This window comes from Haematobia irritans, chromosome 4, assembly GCF_050003625.1.
Source record: "Haematobia irritans isolate KBUSLIRL chromosome 4, ASM5000362v1, whole genome shotgun sequence".
NCBI lineage: Eukaryota > Metazoa > Arthropoda > Insecta > Diptera > Muscidae > Haematobia > Haematobia irritans.
In genome coordinates this window covers 178,771,378-178,783,659 of record NC_134400.1, presented here as the reverse complement: position 1 = coordinate 178,783,659, position 12,282 = coordinate 178,771,378, and the positions used below count along the sequence as shown (strand labels likewise).

The 12,282-nt window shown below is 35.7% G+C and overlaps 1 protein-coding gene across 1 annotated transcript in view; it reads left to right on the top strand.

Moving 5' to 3' along the window:
• The window catches only part of slow (epidermal growth factor-like protein slowdown), a 221,082-nt gene that overhangs the window by 35,282 nt on the left and 173,518 nt on the right, over nt 1–12,282 (top strand). The window contains exon 2 of the mRNA XM_075304794.1: nt 3,823–3,846. The gene's annotated coding sequence lies outside the window, so the exon portion shown is untranslated. The remainder of the gene's footprint in view (nt 1–3,822; nt 3,847–12,282) is intronic.

The following is a 12,282-nucleotide window of genomic DNA, read 5'->3' as shown; positions in this document are numbered from 1 at the left end:
CCTTCCGCAGACTATACAAGAGTCTAGAAGTCTTACTGTTTTCAAACATAGCCTAAAGAATTATCTAAACTCTCTTACTGAAGACTTTCTAAGATAGTATCTACAGACGAATTGTTTCCAAATATACTCTTGCAATATTAATTATATGTAGTATATTCTTAAATACTTTATATTCAGTGTATTAATATGCCAGCAAGCCTCTATAATGCCTATCGGCGCTGAGGCGTGAATATATCAATGAATTGTATATGTATAAGTATTATAATGTTTTAATAAAAAAATAAAAAAAAAAAAAAAAAAAAAAAAAAGGTTAGGTGGCAGCCCGATGTATCAGGCTCACTTAGACTATTCAGTCCATTGTGATACCACATTGGTAAACTTCTCTCTTATCACTGAGTGCTGCCCGATTCCATGTTAAGCTCAATGACAAGGGACCTCCTTTTTATAGCCGAGTCCGAACGGCGTTCCACCTTGCAGTGAAACCACTTAGAGAAGCTTTGAAACCCTCAGAAATGTCACCAGCATTACTGAGGTGGGATAATCCAACGCTGAAAAACTTTTTGGTGTTCGGTCGAAGCAGGAATCGAACCCACGACCTTGTGTATGCAAGGCGGGCATGCTAACCATTGCACCACGGTGGCTCCCTAAATGGGAGATGCTGCAACCTGAATTTTAGAACACTCATATTATATATGAAAGATAATGCAACCTAAATTTTATGTTACGCAACTTACACAATATTAAGGACAAATATCTTAAAAATAATGAAATTAAAATTAAGCCAAAGTTTATAATCTCCACACTGTGGAACAGGGTATTATAAGTTAGTGCATATGTTTGCAACACCCAGAAGGAGACGAGATAGACACATGGTGTCTTTGGCAAAAATGCTCAGGGTGGGCTCCTGAGTCGATATAGCGATGTCCGTCTGTCCGTGAACACAATTTTGTAATCAAAGTCTAGGTCGCAGTTTTAGTCCAATCGACTTCAAATTTGGCACAAGTATGTGTTTTGGCTCAGAATAGATCCCTATTGATTTTGGAAGAAATCGGTTCAGATTTAGATATAGCTCCCATATATATATTTCGCCCGATATGGACTTATATAGCCAGAGTTTTACTCTAATTTGCTTAAAATTTTGCACAAGAAGAACAATTAGCACTATAGTCAAATGTGCCAAATTTTATTGAAATCGGTTCAGATTTAGATATACCTCCCATATATATCTTTCGCCCGATATGGACTAATACGGTCCCAGAAGCCAGAGTTTTACCCCAATTTGGTTGAAATTTTGCACAGGGAGTAGAATTAGCATTGTAGCTATGCGTGCCAAATTTGGTTGAAATCGGTTCAGATTTAGATATAGCTCCCATATATAGCTTTCGCCCGATTTACACTCATATGACCACAGAGGCCAATTTTTAACTCCGATTTAGTTGAAATTTTGTACAGGGAGTAGAATAAGCATTGTTGCTATGCGTGCCAAATTTGGTTGAAATCGGTTCAGATTTAGATATAGCTCCCATATATAGTTTTCGCCCGATTTACACTCATATGACCACAGAGGCCAATTTTTAACTCCGATTTAGTTGAAATTTTGCACAGGGAGTAGAATTAGCATTGTTGCTATGCGTGCCACATTTGGTTGAAATCGGTTCAGATTTAGATATAGCTCCCATATATAGGTTTCGCCCGATTTACACTCATATGACCACAGAGGCCAATTTTTAACTCCAATTTAGTTGAAATTTTGCACAGGGAGTAGAATTAGCATTGTTGCTATGCGTGCCAAATTTGGTTGAAATCGGTTCAGATTTAGATATAGCTCCCATATATATGTTTTTCTGATTTCGACAAAAATGGTCAAAATACCAACATTTTCCTTGTTAAATCGCCACTGCTTAGTCGAAAAGTTGTAAAAATGACTCTGATTTTCATAAACTTCTAATACATATATATCGAGCGATAAATCATAAATAAACTTTTGCGAAGTTTCCTTAAAATTGCTTCAGATTTAAATGTTTCCCATATTTTTTTTACTAACATTGTGTTCCATCCTAGTGCATTAGCAGACTTAAATTTTGAGTCTATAAATTTTGTAGAAGTCTATCAAATTCTGTCCAGATCGAGTGATATTTAAATGTATGTATTTGGGACAAATCTTTATATATAGCCCCCACCACATTTGACGGATGTGATATGGTATCGAAAATTTATATCTACAGAGTGGTGCAGGGTATAATATAGTCGGCCCCGCCCGACTTTAGACTTTCCTTACTTGTTTTCATTAAATTTAGGACACAAATCTTGGAAATTTGCGTATAAATTTGTATTAAGAAAATGTTTCTTAAAAGTCAATTTTGGATTTAAAGAAATCGTCTTTAAATTAACTGGTATTTTGATTTAAGATAAAAACGCTTTAAATATATGGTTTAAAGTTTTTTTTCTTTTTTTTAATTAAGAAAAGAAATTTTTACTTAAAAACAAGTAGGGGAAGTCTAAAGTCGGGCGGGGCCGTCTATATTATACCCTGCACCACTTTGTAAATCCACATTTTCGATACTATATGAAATCTGCCAAATGTGTTGGGTGCTATATATAAAGGTTTTTGTCCCAAATACATACATTTAAATCTGACTCCATCTGCACAAAATTTGTAATCTATAGACTTCAAATTTAAATCGGCTAATGCCCTGGGATGGTACACTATGTTAGTAAAAACAAGTAAGTTCGGCCAGGCCGAATCTTATGTGCCCTCCACCATGGATTGCGTAAAAACTTCTATGAAAGACTGTCATCCACAATCGAATTAATTGGGATGTGGTATCTTAAAACATCTTAACATGGTTTTCTAAATTACGAGTTAGTCCATACGTGGTATATATGTTAGCCAAAAATGGTATTTATAGGTAAGTCTACAAATAATTACGAATCAATATGGACTTTTGCACGGTACGTAGAGAGCCAGAATTGAAATATGGGGGTCGCTTATATGGGGGTTATATACAATTATGAACTTGATGTGTACCAATTTTTGTGTGATTGGGGATCGATTTATCTGAGGGCTATATATAACTATAAACCGATATGGACCTAGTTAGGCATGCTTGTTAACGGCCATATACTAGCACAATGTATCAAATTTCAACTGACTCGGATGAAATTTGCTCCTCCAAGAGGGTCCAAAACCAAATCTCGGGATCGGTTTATATGGGGGCTATATATGATTATGGACTGATATGGATCACTTTTGGCATGGTTGTTAAATATCATATACTACCACCACGTACCAAATTTCCACCAGATCGGATGAATTTTGCTTCTCCAAAAGGCACCGTTGGTCAAATCTGGGGATCGGTTTAAATGGGGGCTATATATAATTAGGGATTGATATGAACCAATTTCTGCATGATTGTTAGAGACCATATACTTACACCACGTACCAAATTTCAGCCGTATCGGATGAAACTTTTTTAAATGAAAGGCAAATTTCTTTAAATAAAGAAATGTTAATTTAAAATAAAATTTTCCTTATAGCACAGAAAAACATTTTAACACTGATTAAAAGAAATAATCTTTAAATTAAATAAAATATGGAATATTTTGACTAAAGATGAGAAAGCTTTAAATATGTTGCAGATTAAGATTTTGAGGTTTTTACATACTTGATTTGATGTTTTAAATTAAGAAAATTTCTTTTAATAGTTTGGATTTTGAATCTTTTATTATGTTTTATAACATAGTATTGTTAATATATCTTTAATAGAAAATTAAATTTCGATATATTGAGTCTAATGTTCATTTTTGTAAATTTTTTTTCAGATCCAATATAAATAATCGAAATAGGTAAGTATCATAAGACAATTACTCTCTTAGCTCTCAAATAAAATTGCCATATATCCACTGTGCATCTATTCCTAGTTAAAATATTAGTAAATCTGCTAAACTAATGGCTACTGTTTGCATGAGTTATTAAGATGACTTGAGCTGTTTATGGGATTCTCTGTCTTGAAGGATGAATGGATGTTGCGTTTATCTAACAAACTTTCATATTTGAATATTTGTAAACGTTTTCAACACCAATTATGCACACTTTCGAGTAAATGACAAATGGAAATATCAATAACTATCGTTTCGCTGTAAGGGAATTTGTTTGGGAAGAAAAGTATAGACTTCATCCTTTTCCTTCAAACGAAATACCAAATACAACTTTTGGAAAACGAAATAATGTTATTTTACATATATTTCAAACATTTGGGCCAGATTTTGAAGTAATCTTCAGTATTCTACAATATTAAATTTAGTGTGTGTTTTAAGACATCAAGCCAGAAAAGAATATTGATAGATATAAATGAAATACATAAACATAAAGCGAGAACATATGCAATACATATTGAAAAATGAACTTGCCCAGCAAAAATTGCACTGAAAAAAATATTGTCGTGAGGTCAAAGATTTCGTGTCTTTAAAATACGAATGCAAATTTTGCTTACCATAGAAGACGCATTTCTCTAATATAAAGTTTTTTTCCTTAACCAAAAGTCGATAAACTTTTCAATGAAGTCGTATTGTCCTTACAATTAAGTGATTTGAATTAAAAATGAGTATCATAACATAAAAGAAAAATTGCTTGGGATAAGGTCAACTTGACTTTAATAATTCAGAAAAATTATTTAAATTTAATGAAATTGTCTTGTCTTTTTGCATCTTGACTACAAAACAAAAAATCGTTCAAATATAGGACATGTTTTTTAAAACTTTATTTTAAAGAAGTTTTCTACTTGAAACATAGCATAATATATACTCGAAGTCGAGTCTTAATTTGGAAAGTAAAGTTGTCGGTACCTCGTTTTTAAAGGACTTTGATAGCATATGAAGAAAAAAAGATGAGAAGCAAGTACACAAAACCCAAATTTAAAAGAGAATTGTGTCTTAAAAGTATCCTTACTTGTAATCTCCGCTTCTTTGGCTCGGAATCAATACCATACGTACGTCCGTCTGTTGAAATCACGCTAACTTCCGAACGAAACAAGCTATCGACTTGAAACTTTGCACAAGTAGTTGTTATTCATGTAGGTCGGATGGGCAAATGGACCATATCGGTCCACTTTTACGTATAGCCCCCATATAAACGGACCCCCAAATTAGGCTTGCGAATCCTCTAGGAGAAGCAAATTTCATCCGATCCGGACGAAATTTGGTACATGGTGTTAGTATATGGTCTCTAACAACCATGGTCCACTTTTACGTATAGCCCCCATATAAACGAACCCCCAAATTTGGCTTGCGAATCCTCTAAGAGAAGCAAATTTCATCCGATCCGGCTGAAATTTGGTACATGGTGTAAACATATGGTCTCTAACAACCATGCAAAAATTGGTCCACATCGGTCCATAATTATATATAGCCCCCATATAAACCGATCCCCCGATTTGGCCTCCGGAGCCTCTTGGAAGACCAAAATTCATCTGATTCAGTTGAAATTTGGTACGTGATGTTAATATATGGCCTCAAACACCCATGCAAAAATTGGTCGAAATCGGTCCATAATTATATATAGGCCCTATATAAACCGATCCCCAGACTTGACCTCCGGAGCACCTTGGAAGAGCAAAATTCCTCCCATTCGGTAGAAATTTGGTACGTGATGTTAGTATAGGGTATCCAACAACCATGCAGGAATTGGTTCCTATCAGTCCATAATAATATATAGCTCCCATATAAACCGATCCCCAGATTTGACCTCCGGTGCCTTTTGGAGAAGCAAAATTCATCCGATATGGTTGAAATTTGGTACGTGTTGATAGTATATGATATTTAACAACCATGTGAGTTGAAATTTGTGGATGACAGTCTTTCGTAGAAGTTTCTACGCAATCCATGGTGGAGGGTACATAAGATTCGGCCTGGCCGAACTTACGGCCGTATATACTTGTTAATTTAATTTTTTTTTTGTTTTTTTTTTTTATACCCTCCACCATAGAATGGGGGGGTATATTAACTTTGTCATTCCGTTTGTAACACATCGAAATATTGCTCTAAGACCCCATAAAGTATATATATATTCTGGGTCGTGGTGAAATTCTGAGTCGATCTAAGCATGTCCGACCGTCCGTCCGTCCGTTGAAATCACGCTAACTTCCGAACGAAACAAGTAATCGACTTGAAACATGGCACAAGTAGTTGTTATTGATGTAGGTCGGATAGTATTACAAATGGACCATATCGGTTCACTTTTACGTATAGCACCCATATAAACGGACCCCCAGATTTGGTTTGCGTAGCCTCTAAGAGAAACATATTTCATCCGATCTTGTTGAAATGGTGTTGGTGTATGGTCTATAACAACAATGAATAAATTGGTCCACATCGGTTCATAATTATACAGCCTTTTACGTATAGCATTTTTTACATATAGCCGCCATAACAGGTTTGCTGATAAGTCCCCGGTCTAACAAAGAAAAACCCCTTTGTCAAAATTAGTTTTTATTATTCAACATAGTTCCCTGCAAGAGCGATACAACGACTATAACGACTTTCCAATTTTTTGATACCATTTTGGTAGTACTCCTTCGGTTTTGCCTCAAAATAGGCGGCCTCAGTTTCGGCGATCACCTCTTCATTGCAGCCAAATTTTTTCCCTGCGAGCATCCTTTTGAGGGCTGAGAACAAGAAAAAGTCTCTGGGGGCCAGATCTGGAGAATACGGTGGGTGGGGAAGCAGTTCGAAGCCCAATTCATGAATTTTTGCCATCATTCTCAATGACTTGGGGCACAGTGCGTTGTCTTGGTGGAACAACACTTTTTTCTTCTTCATATGGGGCCGTTTTGCCGCGATTTCGACCTTCAAACGCTCCAATAACGCCATATAATAGTCACTGTTCATGGTTTTCCCTTTTCAAGATAATCGATAAAAATTATTCCATGTGCATCCCCAAAAAAACGGAGGCCATTACTTTGCCAGCGGACTTTTGAGTCTTTCCACGCTTCGGAGACGGTTCACCGATCGCTGTCCACTCAGCCGACGGTCGATTGGACTCAGGAGTCTAGTGATGGAGCCATGTTTCATCCATCGTCACATATCGACGGAAAAACTCGGGTTTAATACGAGTTAACAGCTGCAAACACCGCTCAGAATCATCAACACGTTGTTGTTTTTGGTCAAATGTGAGCTCGCGCGGCACCCATTTTGCACAGAGCTTCCGCATATCCAAATATTGATGAATGATATGACCAACACGTTCCTTTGATATCTTTAAGGCCTCTGCTATTTCGATCAACTTCATTTTACGGTCATTCAAAATTCTTTGGTGGATTTTTTTGATGTTTTCGTCGGTAACCACCTCTTTCGGGCGTCCACTGCGTTCACCGTCCTCCGTGCTCATTTCACCACGCTTGAATTTTGCATACCAATCAATTATTTTTGATTTCCCTGGGACAGAGTCCGGAAACTCATTATCAAGCCAAGTTTTTGCTTCCACCGTATTTTTTCCCTTCAGAAAACAGTATTTTATCAAAACACGAAATTACTTTTTTTCTGATTTTTTTCACAATTACAAAAGTTGATTCACGAAAGACGCTCTATCTCACAAACTAATTGACTTACAGACGTCAAATTTTGACACGAATCATTTGCAGGTTGGTACTATATAAAAATAATATACATTTAATACTAGCGAAGCCATCTATATGTCAGACCGGGACTTATCAGCCATAAAAGTTCTACTGCTGATGTATGTACGAAGAAGTTGTTACCTATTTGGCGCATGCATACTTGTACTCATACCTGGTAATAGGAGTTTTTGCTGGGTGGATTAAAGCCACTGATGTTCCAAAACGTGCGAGTGCTTACCGAAGCATAAAAAAGTTATCCAAAGAGTTGCTTCGTTCGCACGAAAGTGACCAATTTCTCCGATGATAAACCTTCGATTGGCCATCAGAACTTATGGGCCGCCGATGGCAATGGTGTGGTACGATGGTCGACCCGCTCGTTGTCATCGATCGTGGGGTCAAAATAAATGCGGAATATTATCGGGAAAATGCCCTAAAACCAGTATTGAAGACCTGGGAAGACAAACATTTCAGCCGCCGACCATGGACATTCCAACAATGCTCACCACGCGTCAACCAAGAATGGCTTAAAAGGGAGATTCTTCGCTTGATTTCTACCGTATCGTACAATAGCCACCAAAAACTCCAAATCGCAATTCGTTGGACTTTTTCGTCTGCAGCATTTTGGAGAGTAAGGTTGTTGGATTTAGTGTTGTTCGAAACAGGCGTGCTTTTAACATAACGACGGACAACGTCCGTCAGTACACTTTCCATCCTATATAAAAAATTTTAACTGATTTATAACGTAATTTGTTTTTGAGCCTACCAAAGATCCAGGTTTAAAATCAGATTAACTGTGCGGCTTTATTGTCATCAATATTAATATTGCAAATTAATAATGAGTGATCGATTTAAAAAGTAGCTAGAGGGTGGTTAAAATTTCAAGGGCCGATGTTGATTTTGAATAAAACACAAACTATTTAGGAAATTATTGTAATTTTATTTTATTATGATATATTGGTATTACTCAATTATGTATGGAACAAAATATCGGCCAAATGGGCGCCGCGACATCGGTGGCACACCTTCATCCGATGGTCCAAATTTTCGATGACTCTGAGGCATAAATAATGGAGGTTCTATGCCGTTAATATGCCGAATTATCTCATCCTTTAGCTCTTGAATTGTTGCTGACTTATCGACGTACACCTTCTCTTTCAAATAACCCCAAAGAAAAAAGTCCAACGGTGTCAAATCACATGATATTGGCGGCCAATTGATATCGCCATTACGTGAGGTAACACGGCCATTGAATTTGTTGCGCAAAAGAGCCATTGTTTCGTTAGCTGTGTGGCAAGTGGCACCGTTCTGCTGAAACCACATATCGTCCACATCCATATCTTCCAATTCGGGCCATAAAAAGTTCATTATCATCTCACGATAGCGAACACCATTCACAGTAACTGCCTCACCGGCCTCATTTTGGAAAAAATACGGCCCGATGATGCCGCCAACCCATAAACCGCACCAAACAGTCACTCTTTGTGGGTGCATTAGTTTTTCGACAATCACTCCTGGATTGTCATTCGCCCAAATGCGGCAATTCTGTTTATTGACGAATCCACTGAGGTGAGGTGCCTCATCACTGAAGATGATTTTCTTCGAAAATTGATCATACACTGTTGCCATTTCTTGGAACCATTTAACACGTTGTTGGATTGTGTATCTCCCCATGGTTCAAATTGAGTAAGTCTGAAATAGAGAAATGTCAAATAAAATTCGGAAAAAAACTTGGCGTTTAGATGTGGTCCACATTCAACATTGGCCCTTACAATTTAATCACCCTTTATATATAAAAATGGTCCGATAGAGACAAAATATTCCCAATTTTGGCTCGGAATAAACATATGAAAACCTGATGCCTTGAGAAATACTAGCTACCGACTTTACATGACAAAATTATAACAAAGGATATTGGCAGTATATATTTAAAAATATTTTAATGCAGTTCCGTTTACAACTTTTGTATTGAAAACTTGTGCAAATGCTTTATTTATTATGCATTGTTTTTTTTTTACGAATTCTCATGCAAGTTATTCAGTCCACTATGTATTTCTGGAATCGTTGATCACAAACTCAGTTATGTGGTATAACCAAATTGGTTGAGTAATTAATTTGATGAATAATTAATATGCTATGATAAGTGAAATGTACTCGTATACACGTCTCATTCCCATTCTCAATAAATTTATAAAATTGTGTTTCTCTTTATTTTTTTTGTGTTTTGTATAAAATACTTTTTGTTGTTGTAATTTTCCAACTAATATGTGAGTTGTTTCAATTAATCTAGCATTGTCATTTGCATTTGCAACCAACGTGGATATTAGGGTGTAATGGAAAATGGCGACAAATGTGGATAGAATGAATGAAATTGTTTGATATTTTTACCAGGGGACAAGATGTTTGGAAATTCTTTTGAAACTTCTCGAAGTTTGGAACCCTTCAGAATTGCCATGTTTTTACTTTTCAGTCAAATTTTGTGGGTTTTCACGTTTGGTGGGATTTTATGGGGTAATAAATAAGTTTTATATTTTAATTGAAACAAGTATATACGGCCGTAAGTTCGGCCAGGCCGAATCTTATGTACCCTCCACCATGGATTGCGTAGGAACTTCTACTAAAGGCTGTCATCCACAATCGAATTACTTGGGTTGCGATAACACTTGCCGATGGCAAGGTATCGTAAACCTTTTTAACACTGTCTTCTAAATTGTAAGTTAGCCCATACGGGGTATATATTAAACAAAAAAAGGCCGATTAAATACGTATATAATCTAGTTTGACAAAATTTTCTATAGAAATAAAATTTTGACAAAATTTTCTATAGAAATGAAACCTTGACAAAATTTTCTATAGAAATAAAATTTTGACAAAATTTTCTATAGAAATAAAAATTTTGACAAAATTTTCTATAGAAATAAAAATTTTACAAAATTTTCTATAGAAATAAAAACTTGACAAAATTTTCTATAGAAATAAAATGTTGACAAAATTTTCTATGGAAGTAAAATGTTGACAAAATTTTCTATAGCAATACAATTTTGACAAAAATTTCTATAGAAATAAAATGTTGACAAAATATTGTATAGAAATAAAATTTTGACAAAATTTTGTATAGAAATAAAATGTTGACAAAATTTTCCACAGAAATAAATTTTTTACAAAATTTTCTATAGAAATAAAATTTTGACAAACATTTCTATAGAAATAAACTTTTGACAAAACTTTCTATAGAAATGAAATTTTAACAAAACTTTCTATAGTAATAAAATTTGACAAAATTTTCTATGGAAATAAAGTTTAGGTAGATTACAAAATTTTCTATAGAAATAAAATTTTGACAAAATTTTCTATGGAAATAAAATTTTGACAAACATTTGTATAGAAATAAACTTTTGACAATACTTTCTATAGAAATGAAATTTTGACAAAACTTTCTATAGTAATAAAATTTGACAAAATTTTCTATGGAAATAAAGTTTTGGTAGATTATTTTTGGCGATATGGACCAATTTTTGTGTAATAAGTCATCGGCTATATATAACTAAAGACCGATATGGACCAATTTTTACATGGTTGTTAGAGGCCATATATTGACAAAATGTACCAAATTTCAACCGTATCGGATGACTTTTGCTCCTCCAAGAGGTTCCGGACGTCAAATCTGGGGACGGTTTATATGGGAACTATATATAATTATGGACCGATATGGACCAATTTTTGCATGGTTGTTAGAGACCATATACTAACACCATGTACCAAATTTCAACTGGATCGGATGAATTTTGCTCTTCCAAGAGGCTCCGGAGTTCAAATCTGGGGATCGGTTTATATGGGGGCTATATATAATTATGGACCGATATGGACCAACTTTTGCATGGTTATGAGAGGCCGTAAACTAACATCAGGTACCAAATTTCAACCAGATCGGATGAATTTTGCTCCTCCAAGAGGCTCCGGAGGTCAAATCTGGGGATCGGTTTATATGGGGGCTATATATAATTATGGACCGATATGGACCAATTTTTGCATGGTTATTAGAGGCCGTAAACTAACATCAGGTACCAAATTTCAACCGTATCGGATGAATTTTGCCCCTCCAAGAGACTCCGGAGGTCAAATCTGGGGATCGGTTTATATGGGGGCTATATATAATTATGGACCGATATGGACCAATTTTTGCATGGTTGTTAAAAACAGTATACTAAGACCACGTACTAAATTTCAACCGGATCGGATGAATTTTGCTCCTCCAAGAGGCTCCGGTGGTCAAATCTGGGGATCGGTTTATATGGGAGCTATATATAATTATGGACCGATATGGACCAATTTTTGCATGGTTGTTAGAGGCCGTATACTAACATCAGGTACCAAATTTCAACCGGATCGGATGAATTTTGCCCCTCAAAAAGTCTCCGGAGGTCAAATCTGGGGATCGGTTTATATGGGGGCTATATATAATTATGGACCGATATGGACCAATTTTTGCATGGTTGTTAGAGACCATATACTAACATCAGGTACCAAATATCAATCGGATCGGATGAATTTTGCCCCTCCAAGAGGCTCCGGAGGTCAAATCTGGGGATCGGTTTATATGGGGGCTATATACAATTATGGACCGATATGGACCAATTTTTGCATGGTTGTTAGAGACCGTATACTAAGACCA